Source organism: Pagrus pagrus (genome assembly GCF_965226575.1).
Source record: "Pagrus pagrus genome assembly, chromosome: 1".
NCBI classification, from domain to species: Eukaryota; Metazoa; Chordata; class Actinopteri; order Spariformes; family Sparidae; genus Pagrus; species Pagrus pagrus.
In genome coordinates, this window is record NC_140185.1 from 17,898,582 (window position 1) to 17,914,675 (window position 16,094).

The following is a 16,094-nucleotide window of genomic DNA, read 5'->3' on the forward strand; positions in this document are numbered from 1 at the left end:
TCAACATTTTATGATTCTGTTGAACTTGCTTGTCTGCTCTCTTTTCTTTTTTCATGTTTCTAACATAACAAAAAATCTTGTCTTTACTCCACGCAAATGAAAATGTGACATCTAAATATTTTAGATGATACAATGGATAGATTCCTTTCTGCTAAAGATCCATCCATTGAAGAGGCTTTTGCTGTGTTTGAATAACAAATCCACAGAGAATGAAGTTTCTGTGTTCTCTTACTGCTTTAATAAACATCAGAGCCTGTACTGTTGGCAACTTGAGTGAGCTGCAGCCCAGTTCATCCAAAACCTATCCTTTATTAGGAGTACAAATTCAATCCACTGCCTTGAAAGATTTATAGATTCATGCAAGTTTTACGCCACTGGGAGCGCTAATGGCTTTTAGTGCTGGGGCCCCAAGGAGTCATTGTGCATGAAAACCAGAAAACGCAGAGCAGCACTTAAGCTTACCGCAATGTCAGGTTTCTGTCGAAAAAGATGCAGTTGACTTCGAATTCTAGTTCCAACCAGTGGGTTTTTGAATGAGAAAAGACAGGGTCTTCAGCCGTCAGCACATACTTAGGCTTGAGTTGCTTGCTATCTCTTCCTTTGTATGACAGGGCTCTCTGTAAATGTGTATTTCTGCAGGAAATGTTCACTTTCCTGAAATATTTATCTATGTAAAAATATAATATTCAGTTTTAATAATGAAAGTCTAACATATGATTTCAGTGCTTGTAAGATTCTATCCCTGACTTTCATGGTATACGTAGATAGCTTTGTGTGCAATATTCTGAGCTGCTATATTCACAAATAAAAATCAAAACGTACCCTCCGTTACTTGGTTGGCACATGTTATTGCTGCATACAGGACACTTGAGAGGGATGAGAGAGAGCTAAATGTCTTTCTAAGAAGATGCAAGTCAGACATGCACCACTAGAACCTGGAGCACCCAATAAATCAACCAGCATCTTCTGCCACAAACCTGTCAACCTATTAGGGATAGACAACTGTGAAGACAGAAGGTGTGTATGGATGAGATGTGGCTGGGGAGTTTGAGAGAAAATATCAGAGGACGCTGGGAGGGTTGGACACACATGACAAGAAAATAAAAAAACAAAAAGCACAACGAACCAAGAATCTCTTTTAGCCAGTAACAGCTGAACAGTGAAGTTGTATACAAGTCTAAAGGCAGCATGGACAGGGAATAAAAAATGCCACCGCTTACTATCAATAATTGAATAGATTGCAATGGCACAAAAATAACAGTCGGAAAAAGCACTGCCGTTGGACCTGACAGCCCAGAGTACTTGTGTTTTATCATGTTTGGACATTGTTGACTTGTCGTATGTTGGTTAGAGTGGCTCTAACACTCAAAAGTCAGACCTCCATAACCTTTTGTAAAGGTGTATTCACAGCCATGCTTATTCTGGAGAGATATGTACAGAATGATGTATTCAGTACAACACAGACATAAAGAATACATCGCTGTCCTTGTTTCCAGATTCCTCTAAAACCTTTTTTTGTAATTAAAGAATAGGCTAGATTTAATAAAACATTAAAAGAAACAACTAAACAACAATTGTCATTATACAAGATTACACAAAGATAAGCATTCTCCATGACCTTGTCCTGCGAAAACCTGATAAAATCCTGCCGTTTTTGAGAAGTTCTTAGAAAAGTTCATAAAAAGCTTATAAAGTCTTTTGATTAAGCTTTAATCAAATCTCTGTTTTGACTCTTCGGTAATGATGCCAATCAATATGTACTTGCAACCTTGGAAACTGAAGCAGCATATATCTTGCTTTAATCCAGCGAGAAGGAAGGAAGACCTTCGTCAGTGTTCAGGTATGTTTTTGCATTCCTAAATACATCTAAAAACTCATGTTACTACATGTGACTTGCACAGTGCAGACAAAAGTAGATTCCTTTTCACCCAGACTGAAATAAAAATGTTCATTTTATAGTTCTCTTTCACTCCTGGAGGACTGGCTGGACTTCAAAGAAAGGAGAGTAGCAGGCTGCCAGTGGAGGTTGAGGTCTCACATCCATCTAAAGGCCTCTCCAGTCACCAATGGCACGATCTAACCTTCAAACATCTGAACAGTCCGACACAAGTTGATCTATCTGACTTTGAAGCTCTTTGGAACAATAATCTACAACATACACAAGCTAACTTTTAGAGTTTATGCTGGCCAGTCCAACCAGTAGTGAGCTTGCTAAGCAAACAGCACCTGAAAGTGTCTGCTGTGCAGCTGTAGTGTGAAACATGAAAGAGTGTTGACCAAGGGACAATGAAGTAGCATTTGTTGTCAAAGCGTAAAGCAAAATTGCCTATTTGGCAATATTTAGGATTTAAACCAAATGCTAATAGGAAACCTGATAACATTAACATGAGAAAAGTAGTTGGTTACCTCACTGAGAAGTTAGAAGTATGCTGCCTGTTACCTGAAAGAGTAAATCTAACAACTCACTAAGGCTGCCAATCTACCATCTAGTTATAAGTTTTACTCCCTCAATTCTGATACTGGGGCTACACTTTCTTTCAGTTCTTCGTTTATGCTATACTAGACCTTGCTGTCTGTTTGTGCATTTACTCCACCTCCACAATCTTGTCCTGTTCTTTACATTAGGTATCAAGAATTTCAATAAAAAGTATAGGACCACAAGCACATCAGCTTGATAGATGATGAAATTATTGAAATGGTCAACAAGCATTAAATAGATGAGAAACAAATTGGATCAATGATGACGAAAACAACAAAAGCAACATGTTTTTGTTTTCAACTATATTGTAAATGGAACCTAGTAGGCTGAAGAGAATTTGTATTTGGGTGCTCTGGAATCAATTTGTTTGAGTGTCCACCGGCCCTGTTAGACTGTATTGAGAGTCATGCATCAAGGCAAATAAGATGTACAGTCAGTAGCTTTAGTGGAGCAATTAATGAAGCAATTTATAAGAATTAGGTTAGAATCAATCTGTTTGATGGAAAACTATTGGGAGATAAAGTCCAGGTAGGAAATGGATGGAGTTGTTCTGTGTCTCCAGGCTTCTCATCCTAACAGATCATGGTTAAGAATGCAACAGTGTAAGAAGATTTTTTGGATTCCTTCATTATTCTACAAAAGTGATATTCGTGTCTTTAAATGAAAATGTAGTATATGATTTATAATTTTCCAACCTTAGCAGAGGGGCTAACTGGTGACAACATTTAAAGGGTAACTCCTTCTATTTTACAGATTAAAGTGTGTTTACAGGTCTTGGGGAGTACTTCTGCATATGTGAAAAAATAAGCCTTTTGTGGCTCCAGAGGAAGCTGCATGTAATCTGATAAATTACCTCCAGTGATGTCACTCAATGGCTAAATTGCATTGTGGGTAATGCTGTCACCAGGTTTTGAAAAACAGTCCACTGGTCTGGCATTGCATTCCTTTAATGATGTTGGACTCATTAAGGATAGTTTAGACAGCAGACCCAGTGACACTGACTTTTATTTCTTGCATTCTTTCCCTTTTTTCAAAACCTGGCACCTACATTACCCACAATGCAACTTAGACTAGTGACATCACTGAAGGGAATATATCAGATTACATGCAGCTTCCTCTAGAGCCACACAATGCTTTATAATGCTTTTTTTCTACAGGTTTTAGGTTGCTCTTAATGTTCTTATACACAGTTCAAGAAAACTTTCAGGAAGATGGAGATAAATAAACGGTCAAGGTCAACAAAGCTGAACAAAGACAACATTTAACACAACGTTATTATGCGCATACAAGTAGATAAGAGAACAGATTGAAAGGCTATTTAGTTTGCAAAGTTCTTAAAACTGTATATGTAAAAAGTAAGTAAATCTCCTGAAGTGCAGCCCATGGTCTTATTTTAATCCCTGACACCTAACAAGTCGACAATAGAAGTTCTACATATTTTACAGGTAGCTTGACAAGTGATTCTGTTGATTTGAATGTGCCATTATAATCAACTTGTAGAGACTTGAAACTTGCTGGAAATAGGTACAGTAATTGAACACAATGAACAACATGCTCTTGGTTGTTTCAGGTCACAGACGCCTATAAAGTCTCAAGAACTCTCAGGAATAAAATAGCATCAATGAGTAAGACTGAGACTGGATCATGCCCCTTCAACATTAGGAGGATAACAGTGATATTTATTAAATTAAAACATTATTGTTACAAATGTTAGGCTCAACAATGGCACAGTTTGTTAGTGCTGATTTTATTTTATTTATGATTGGGATCCTCTAGTTGTGCTTTATAGCAGCCAAAATACACAAAGTCTATAAGCGAACTGTTTAAAAATGTTCTCCCATCCTCTAAATGGAGTAAGTAGATTTGTTGTTGCCATCTTATAGTGATGATGACTGTTTGACTCTACTCCAAAACTGCAGACACATCACACAACTCAATACACCGTGCTGCTCAACTACACTAGCATCACATAACTGTTCACTTTGTATGAATAACTGTAAGGTCCCATGTGATGTTCAAGGGCTTGGGAAAGCAGATGGTGTTTTGTAAAGTTTTTCTCAGAACAGAAGTAGCTTCATTATAAGAGACACTTACAGCAGTATTATTATAACTGATACTTACAGCAACGACTAAAAAAAGGGTAGATCCTATTTTCAAACAGTTGCCACGCTCACTATGCTGCATCAGCTTTGAGGAACTGCTGCCGTATCATGGAAAACTGAGCTGAGTGCACTGCTGTCAGAGCTTAACCTCACAGGCACTTTCACAGCAGGCTGCACGGCAAGGAGACGGAATTAAAAGTTATGTGTTCTGTTCAATTGTCAGGTGAAAGGCACCTATCAAAGACTCAATGTTTAAAACGCTTTGTGTTCATAGAAAAAGTAAAGAAAACTGACAGTCGAAAATGGGTTTTAGAACTGTCTGTTAGTGGTAAAACAATAGTCCTATGTTAAACCAGCACATTAAGCATTAACAATCCTCAATATGAATGCAGAGCAAATAGATATTCAAAAACAAAAGAGGGAGATCAAACGCTGACACTTAAAAACAGAAAAACTCTGCCGTAAGCACTTAAGCTTTTTATGCAAAGTCTACAGACTATAGTCAAGTTGAACTGAAGCAGTATTTTATTCTTAGTTTGTTGCAGTGAGTGACTGGTAGGGTTGCAATGGTAGGTGATATTCACATATTCACACACAATGTCACTGTATCATGGTATTACACAACTATTATTATCAGTTACAATGAACTGGAATAAGAGGTTTTTTTTGGTTGCGCAAATGCTTTCTTATAATTTCTAAAATAGACTTAAATACTGTAGATAGCAAATGTTCACGATACAATAATCCAGGATTTTCATGCCATGGTATATCTTGAAAATGGTTTATCACTGCAACCATAGTGACAGTGCAGACATGAGTGTTGGAAGTAGGAAATTGTGGCCAAATGAATTTGAAAGATAATGATATTATCTGGATATCTACCAAAATTTGAAAGATGACTGCAAGCACTCACATTTGTCTTAAACTTTGTTTGCTGTGCGTTTTGTCTCTTTCCTGGCAAATGAATCACTCTCAAAATATATATATATATAGGGAAGTGGAAAGAGAGTCTGTAACCATAACTGTAAAAAGAAGTGCACAAAAAGAACACTGAACTACTGAATTACTACAATTTGGCTAAAGGTGTAGAAGTTGCGGTAGTGGATGAGCATTAGCTTTAACAATCTGTAAATATAGAAATGTAAAACAAAACATTATGATTTCAGCTCCTGTTAGTCCTCTGAGCAGTTTTTTAACCAGCAGCTTATTGTTGACTGATTGCAATGATTGTGAAGTCCACAATCCTGTTTGTCAGGATTGCATAATGTTGTAATGCCAACACAGTATTGGAATCTGAATTGATTACAGACATCTAGATTCAACATGTCTTGAGTTTTTGGAAAACATATTTTTCCATGTTTGCTGCAGCTATAAGCTAGCAGTTGCTGCCTGCTTCCAGTTCAAATTGGGCTAAACTATAGGCACACATCCTGGACCTATCTTTGTACGGGACCAACAGTGATGTGATTGATATGGATCTTTTCATCTAAAGGCTGGGTAAATCAACAAACAACTGTTTCAACAACATTACTGGACTGTTCCCTTAAGAGATGGGATTGATTTTTAAGCAATTGTCAAAGGATAGGCAGCAAACATTTCAATCATATTTTCTATCATGCTATTTGCAAGTCCCCTCCCCCTCCGCTCAACTCCATTTCCTGCCTACCCCTCTCTTCATTTATGTCCATCACAGACAGATACAAACTCACCTGGGAGTCTGTGAGTGAGGAACCTCTGATGCGTTCCACATTGCTGCCTCCCTGATTGCACTGTTTACAGCCAAAGACAACTGCAGCTTGGTGCATTGGAGGATAATTAGGCCTATGCTTTGCTCTGCTTGTGCTATATGAGTAATCTGTTTGGCAGAGAAGGCAACTGGCCAACAGTTATTTACCTGTGGTGAGCACAAAGCATACATTGACGTACAGGGAGTGGATATGAGTCATGCTCAGAGAGTTGAAGAGTCCTCACTTTGGCCTTGTTAATTATGGGTTATTTCTGAGCTAGCGTTAACAAGCTGCTCATAGCCAGGATGTAAGTTTTACATTGGTTAAGGTTTAATTTTTGATTATTATTGTGGATTATCGGTGGATTTTAGGGTTTGCGTTAGGGTTATAGTTTACTTTAATTTCAGTAATTGGGAAAATAGGAATACTTATAGTTTCATTGACATCAGTAAACCACCTGAGCTGTACAGGGCCATTTCACGTTTGCCACAGTTTTATTGTTGTTTCTAACAATCAAATCACAAACTGCGCACCATTAGTTCACCATTTACCTTTAATGTTTCACACTAACAGTCATGCTACTCTACTCCTTCTGTTCAGAACTAAATGGACCATCTGTGTAAACACTAATCCTCACTTAACTGCTAAAAACACTGAGAATCACCAGCATGGACATCAACCACGCCGGACATGTGTCCCTGTTTTTGGTGTAGTGAATCTTTTCCTCATGGGAAGAGAACCTTACCACCACATCGAACCTTTTAAATTTGTTTTCTTATTTTCATCAAGATGGTTGCATTAGATTCATGCAAAAGGTATTTAGACATTTAGATAATTATTTTTCCACAACTTTCCAAGTTTCTTCATTAAATCATCTAAATGTTTTTTGTTCCTAATGTGCAGGCTTCTTTGACTGCTTATTGTGTTATCTAACATATCTTTTATGTCAGATTTCCCTAACAATTAACAGATTTGACCTGTCCTTAAATCCATCTGTCCATTTTAATGATGTGTTATTGAGTAAATTACATCCATTACTTCCCATTCTTTATTTATATATTTATATAAATATAAATATACTATATAGTTATGTAGATAACATATGTAGATAACTTTTCACGAACTTGAACTTTTGCCTCATCACAGAGAGTATGGTAGAGAAGGTAGAATAATCTCCCTTCCATCTAACAAGTGAATACCCATTATTGTTATATTATGTATCAGATGATTGACATACTTCTGTAAAGAGTATAATGCTGCAATCTGATAAAAGCGTTAAACTAAAAATAATGTTGAACAATGTGGTGTGTGGCTGCGGTTAAAGGTTGTGTGAAATAAAATCATTTAATATAGGATCAGACATACTTTGTGCATTTGAATGGAACTTATTATTGCTTCACTTCACTTGGTTTTTCATATACAGCTTTTTTTTTTAAATCAGACCAGCCTAAAAGGTCAATAGTGGCTTGAGCATGAGCTGAGCATCTGTTAGATAACAGACAGAAGTCTCAATGTGTTTGTTTCCGTTTTCTTCCTTCATTCTACTAACTTTATAGTGTCGAGGAGAACTGGAGCAAAACATGAATACTGACTGAAGCAAACTAAAGTAGTAAATTGATTCTGTGCAGCAATGAACGCTGCACAAACCGACAAGATTTAGTGAGTGAGCGGCACATGGAATTCACTCAGCATAACAGCTGACTTTTTGAATGCAGAGCCCAAGTCTATTATAGACTCTGTATTGCTAGCATTAATGTAACACCAGCCCCTACAATTATCAATTATCAATGTTCAATTCAGATAGTCAAGGACATATGTGATGAATTTAAACAGCGACTCCCCTGTATGGCTATATACACAAAAACTTCAAGAAAAGTTTGCCATTTTGCACCTGCATTTTCATCTCCACTTTAACTTTCAATCACACAATCGACAGCTTAACATCACTGAACAAGTGGCAGAAGAAACAAAACACTTTGCCAGTTGATGCAAAATATCTTGTGTTCAGAATGTGTGAAATGGACTGAACAGTCTGTGTTGTAAATCCCTTTAGAGATCAATGATACATTTGCCATTTTGACACAGCAACCTGCCCTCGCCCTCTTGATCAACCAAAAGCGCGATTCTTGTGTTACATGCAACCGGATATGTATCTGCTGGTGCAATGTCACAAGTGATAGCAGTTCCAGGTTTTCTTGATCTTTATTTGCCTCTGTGTTGGTGGTCCTCCTGTCCTCTTCCCTCCTGCTATCCTCGGTGGGCCCCTCACTGTTGCCGCCCATGGAGGTGATCTACTGCTCCTCTTCTCCATCTGGCACTATCTCCAATTCCCTGCTCCTCCTCTGAGATGCAGGCGGTAGTGCTAGCTGCCTGACACTGTGTTTAACCACTGAGGCAGTGCTATTGTTAGTGAGGAAGCTAATTTTGCTAGCGGTACCTCTTGGGTCCATTGCTCCACAGCAGGGATGCCATGGGGATGAAGTTTACTCACCAGTTCATAAACTTGTGACATCACTGGTCTTACCAGTACCTGTACAGCGTTATATTTATTTACTGCTAATGCAAACCGAACATTTCCTACTGCTACATCTTCACATTAAAAGCATTTTATTGGTGACTTTTACTGCGAAGTAGTCACAGGAAGTGCAGTGTATTCAGTGAGGTTAAAACTAAACCCCAACCGTCCTCAGAAATGTGTCTACAATACAAGACAACGGTCTTTTTTGGCATTTGTTGACAGCAGATCAGTTTAAAAATATTTCAGGTAAGAGCTGATTTAGTGAAAGATAGAACCTTGGATTTAATTGGTGAAAGGTTCATCTATTTTATAAGGAAAATGGGTGTAAAAATATTTTCTTTTTTGACATTTTGTGAACTTATTTTGTTTATTTATAAGGCTAAATGCTTACAGAGCTTATGACTTAATAACTTAGTGAACTCGCTGCTTGCTTTATGGGGGCTATTGGAATATTGTGTCTTGAAGTACATTTTTAACATTATGTTGATAAAATTAGGTCATGTTTTGAATGTACTGAACCAAAATTCTGGCCTTCCTTGAAATGGCATTATATTTGGTTGCTATAAATTTATTTCTTAAAATGTAATCTGATAGAGCTCTTTCTCTTTTTTTAATCCGAACATGTAAATACCAGAGAGCTAGAAAAATATGCTTTCAATTTCTTTGAATGGATTTTGACAACATAATTACACTATAAGAATAAAACAAAAGATTACCTCATACCTCCTTTTTCATGCATTCATCTGGTCATTACAGTTGCTCTGAGGTTATACTACCTTCAAAACAAAGAAACCCTACCGCAATGAAAACAATATGATAGTTTATTGACTTGGCCCTGCACAGAGAGGTCAGAATCCAAGGTCAGCTTTACAGGCGGCGCAGGTGGAGATCAAGTGTCTTGTTCAATAACCCTTTAGTAGGGCAGACACATGCTGACCTGTCCTGGTTTGAGCACAGTATCCAGGTACACTATACTACCCTGCTTCATGCCATCCTGTACATTGTTGGATTACACAGTAGTAATTAAACATCCCAGCTGAAATGTGGCTTAATTAGATAGATGCATCAAGACAAAATGGTTTAATTACATACATATACACATATACATTGTCGGATCAGAATGCAAACCTTTTACAGTAAAACCTTGTAACTAAATATGCAGTTACAGCACTGTATGAACTGCTTTTTGTCCCATTCCTGTGACATAGCTGTATGAGAATGTAAGTATCTTAATTTGTAAGTAGCCAAATATAAATACAATGCGATACCACAATAGTTCTATAGACTTTAAACCACTGCAATGTAACCACTGGTGTCAGACAAGGTAACCGTTGTTTTCACAGTGGGACGTGTTCAGTATAGAAACTCCCTCTATTAGTAGAAAGCTGCCTTCACTAGTAGCATCTTTGAATACTGATGTAATGTATTCCACACCTTCCCCCTGAGTTCCGCCACATCAGCTGCTGAGCGGTTCTTTGATGTTTCTGTTGTAAAAGCAGTACAGTCTCAGGACCCCTTTGATTGTGTGAAATGTGCTGTGTGTTCGCTATTAAACATCTGTTAGCAATTTTAGTCTTTCAGATGAAGGTTGGGGTACCATTGTTGACCTGTGGTCTCTCTCGTCTTTGTTGGACTGTCTTTGTGCTTCTTTTTAACTTTGAAATTTTGCCTGATAAAGCAAAAGTCTGGATTTTGCCTGATATATTTCAGAAAATAGAAAGTTACCACTGCCCTGCACTTTTAAACCCAAGTTGAAACCTTTGCAAACAAGTAGGTTAATTCACTGCACAGCTTGCCTTTAAAATGAACTGAGTGTGCTTCTTTAATATACAATTCTGCATATGTAATATTAACAGACATCTCAGAATATAATTAGCACTGCATTGCTGTATTCAATTAACAATATAATTTGATTATTGCATTTATGTATTCTGTCCAGTCAGTGTGAATATTAACATTGCTGTGCTGCTTGCATTTAACATAATGAACCATGGGCATAAAAAAGAAAATACATCATCTAAGATAATGATATATGAGTAAGCAAGTAGATATGGAGGTGCAAGTAGGCTTGTGGGTTATTTACTATAGCCTGTAAAGAATACGAATTATGTTAACATGTGGTGAGTTAAGATTCCCATTCCTCATTTTACTTAATTATTGCAGTAATGTGCTTTTATTATCTTCCTCTCATGAATGACACGACCGGACAAGCTGTCTCAATCCAGCTAAGTAGATGTTTATACAAGGCACATGGTAGTCAGTGTGTACCTTATATCCAGAATTAGATTTGAAGGAAAGCATGACCCGTATCAGTGTTTACAAAAACAAAGGACTAAGTAACATCTCAAGCTGGAGCAAGAGCAAGCTTGTTTACCTGGGCAAGTTGACTTTACTAAAATGGCATATTGATAACAGTTTAATGTAGACAAATAATTTAAATAATTTAATATATCTTGTACTTAAAAACACTATTATCATTGTTGATTAATCATTTAAAAAAATGTTGTCGGGTCCAAAATGATTGTTTTGTTTATCTCTCGGATTTGTGTTAGACAATTGGTCCCAGTTTCTAACAAGATTTGCCAAGCCAATAGTGTAACGCTGTTAGTGTCAAGTGCATAGTATCAGTGTTTTGTCAGCAATCAACAGTCTTGGTAGTTGCCAGTTTGAGGAGAAAAATGTAAAAATGAATGAGTTCTACAGTATGTGCCCAGTGTACTGTAATGCGATAATGTTTACTAGCTGGTATTAGCTACGTTAACGTGAGAAAGTTAGCAACATTAACCTTAGCTTGCTGCTGTTAGCAACATTTATGAATACCGGCTAGTGTTAGCAATGTTATTATTTGCTAGCTACTGTTAGCAACATTAGCAAGTCAAGAATCTTGCAATCACTTGAGGAGACAGATGATTAGAACAACAGTGGTGTTGTGCATGAATGCAATAGAAGGGGGAGATGGATGCCCGATTTAGTGTTTGAATGTTATCAATAATACCTTTACAATATTTCTTTGCCATAAAAAAGTTTGTAGTTGTTAATCGAGACACTAATTTTCTTTACGATAAATTGACTTGAAAGCTTATAGAGTGGAAGTAGCAATTTTAGTTATACTAAAAAGGAAATCTGTACTTAAAATCTACATCATAATGAACTTTTTGCCAAGCTTTTCAACTCAGCATTTTAAGTTGCAAGATTTTCCAACTGAATTTTGTTGTCTTTAGCATTCATTTAAGTCAAATATTACAGTTACAAAACATTTTGTCATGTTTATTATAAACAGAAGAATTCAATTCAATATTCTATTGGAATATTATTTAAAGTGACATAAAATGAATAAGAGACATTGTTGTTAACATGTCATATAAAGCTTTCAATGCATCCTTTCCATACTTTCAATAGTTTTTAGTACATTTTATCTGGGCATTCCAGCCTCACAGCAGAACAAGGTAAGAATGTTTTTGATGCACTTTGGATACTCCAGGTTCATTTCAAACATTGGGTTAGACAGAAGGGCACATTGCCTGAGGTGGGTTCTTCATTTCACTCTCAACAACAAGATGTTCCCTGCTTTTTATGGGTAAGGAGAAGCCAGGTTTTGGGCCATATCATCCTAAATGCAGAGGACTGCAACGTCTTTGATGTTTTCTCATCATCAATATCTTAAGGGAGTGTAAAAGACAAGAAAGACAGACATAGCCTACTCCCATTTTACTAGTGAACCATGATCTGGCTCAGACTGACCGGCATCAAGGGGCGTTATTAGCTTGGAATCTAAAATAGACAAAAGTCACCCACAGAGCTACTCTTGAGGAAGTCAGAAACACCTTCAACAAAAAATTACCAGAAGCATCAGTGAGTCATTGGCTGCTTCTGTTGGCACAGTTATCTACAAAGCAGAGAACATCGAGTCAGCACTTGGCAAAAAAGGTCCAAATTAACCAATTATAGCTTCGGTTCCACCAAGAAACAATAACTAGACACAAGTACCACATTTTGAAAACAGTAACATTCCCATAGCCTGAGGGAGGAGAATGCTGACTGAAATAGTCACGGAATGACAGGCTCATAACCACAGTCGACAGCGGGTGAGTTAGACTAAAGTCAAACTGGTCCATTTTTATACAGTGATGGTGAAAAACGTATCCACTGCTGACGGTGATGAATGGAGAAGAGAACATGGCGCTTGTTTCCTGTCATCGGCCTTTTTCATAAAACGCATCTTGACATGTCAAAGCATGACATGCACAGGTGTTAAATAAATTAAATGAATGGTGGCTGAATCCCATTTAGTGACTTCAGCTTTAGGGTTTGAATATTGTGCATGTGAACTCAGTGTCACTGCTTACCGAGACACCTGAATAGTGATGAGGGAAGGCTATCATCTGTTCTGTTCTTACTATGACAAGGGCTATGAAACAAGCCCTGAATATGTTCACTGTTAAACTTAAATAATGAAAAATATGATCCAAATAATTATGCAATAAAATTCAATAGTTACTTGCTTGAGTAAAATTTGCATGGTTATGTTATGATATTTAATATTTAGAAACTAAAAGACACAAAAACATTTTTGGTGGCTCTCACAAAACCAATAGTATAATGGGGCAATGGGTCACATCAGTGTCTCTGAAATGTCGATTTAGTTGAGAATGGAGTCAGCAGCTGTAACAGCAATATCCAGCTTTATGTGGATCATAGGACAAACACTGGCTCATCAATCATGCATGCCATGACATCACATCGTAGTGAATCTCAGACATAATCATGTTGCATTGTTAAACTGCCACAAATGTATCACAAGGGATACAAACTTGGAGAAGGTAGCGGAAACATTCATCATGCACTTTGCCACAAACACCTTCCTCGTGATTAAAAATGATGTCAACATTGACAAGCTTTTTATTTTTTATTTTTTACAAGCGTTGCTTTGGTGCTCCACAGCTTCGTTAAGTGTGTGTAGTATTCTTCTAGTCATAAGTTTAGGCTGAGAATGTTTGTGGGTCGCTCTAATTAGTTGCTTGTCCCACAAGCAATCTCTCTGATGTGGTAATGTGTGTTATGGATGGTGAGTGTGCTAACAGAATTGTAAACAAGTTCATTGTGCTCAGTTTGTGTGGGGATGGAAAGTGAAATTACATTTAGCTTTATTTGTTTGGTGCTATTGGTTTAGCAGCATTTTTTCGTCAGGAATTGTGACCTACAAGGTGCCGTGTGTTCTTAAAGCGAATGAAAAGCAACGTGCACAAGCACAGTGGAAACCCATGCAGTCTGTACTGAAAGACAAGTAATGCAGAATGTATGTAATTGTGGCTTTCAGTGTGTGTGTATGCCTGCTGTCTAAACCTGAGTAACTGCTGTGAACTATGCATAATGCAAAGTAAAAATATTATTTTTAATTTTTATTACAGTACAAAGGGCTAAAATCATAAAACTAAACTTACCTCCGGGAATTTCAGTTCTGTGTACATTGGCCAAAGCTGCAAACAAAGCCCTTAATTCACTATTTATTCCCTCATAAAATAGTTGTTTATTTGGTCAAAGAAAAATTAATTACGTTTAATTAAATGCTGCTATATAATAATTAATTCAAAAGGCGTCTGTAAAACCTTATTCAAGTTTGTTTGTGTGTGCATGTATTAATAGAGGTACATTTTCCCGAAATTATGATAATGTTGGCAGCAAGTTATTTAATTTTTAAATAAGCGATACAGAAATCCTGAGAAAACTGCATCTGCTCCTCCAGCCTCGTGCCTGAGGAGAAGACATTGACGACCAGCGAAGGAGAACATCCTCAGCTGTGTTTGTGCATAAGCAGCACATTACTGAAACTTTTAACAGACTCTGCCTGCAGCCAAAGTGATGACCTCCCCTGCTGTGCGTGTATCACCCGCACATCTGCCACCTTTGCAAACGACGACACAAGTCTGTTTGATCAGCGACAGCAGTCTGAGAGACCAGACAAACTCTGGAAGGATACAGCACCGACCCGTTGGGACTGGCTTCAGAGTCGAGAGAAACCCGCTCCATCACGATCAGATTCAACGACCCCACTTGTCCAACTAGCATCCATCAGCGGGATGTTTCATCAGAACAACAGAGTTCTGCAGAATGCTCGCAGCCAAAGCTTATTAGAGCAGATTGATTTTTCTTTTCGTTAGAAAAGCTTAGTGTTGTTGTTCCACCATTTCATCGATTCATTTTTCTATAATCTATTGATCCAGTTCATTCATCTTCTGTTGCTGATGACTACATTCCTACTTCATCTGGTCTTTGTTTTCTCTTAAGGACAAAAAGTACGCTTTCTAATTTGAGATTTACTGGTTGGTGGAGACTTGCTGGGTTCTTGGTAACCCAAGAATAATTACTATTTTTTACACTTATTTCTATGATTTGCATTAACACACCCCGCAGAATTCAGATACAACCAGCTGTTCATCGTTCTGCTGTGTACACTGTAAACTGCTTGCATTGTTTGAGCAATACTGATAAAAACAACTGTAAACTGTTCAAAGAACAGCGCGTGATTGTGGGGAAAGGCTCAGGAGCAAAGCTGAACAGAGATCAGGGAAAATTCCAGGATGATACAAATAAATAAATAAGGAAGGAAATCAATAAAAATGCTCTTTGGCCTGACAGTTTTCAATGATGATAACTAGGACTCAGGATGTACCAGACAGCATTTTGTTTTGGCCCTGGGTTTGATTGACAAATAATGGCCCCACAGTTGTTGTTTTTCTTAGCTCGGCACACAGTGTGTAACGGACACCCATCTCACCAGTTTGTGGCATTGGGGAATAATTACAGGGAGCCGCCTGAGGTAAGGCCTGGCAGAGAGAGTTTGTTAGTAATGAGGGAGAAGGGTGGAGGAGAGAGGCCTGGGAGGGTAGATAGCCTCACACTGCGCAACAAAAAAAAAGAGAGAGCATTGCTACAACTAGGCTCAGTGCAGACTAAACACTTTCCCTCAGCAGAGCCTCTTTTCCCAGCTCCATTCCACTGCCTGTAGAAATCTCTGTGGCTATTACAAGCTGGGAAAAGAAAGGAAGATTGTGATGCTCATGGGCCACCTGTGTCTGTTTGGTATTTAACTCATTTGTATGGAGGTTTATGTAAAAAGTGCCACAAGGGGCTACGTTTGTGCCTGCATGCGTGCACAGATGCCTCTTGCTGTTATTTAAATCAGCAAAACCACCAGGGACAGGTGGAGATGCAGATTTGTTTGAAAAAATAAATGCAGTTGAATTAATCATGTAAATAAAGCAAAAAAG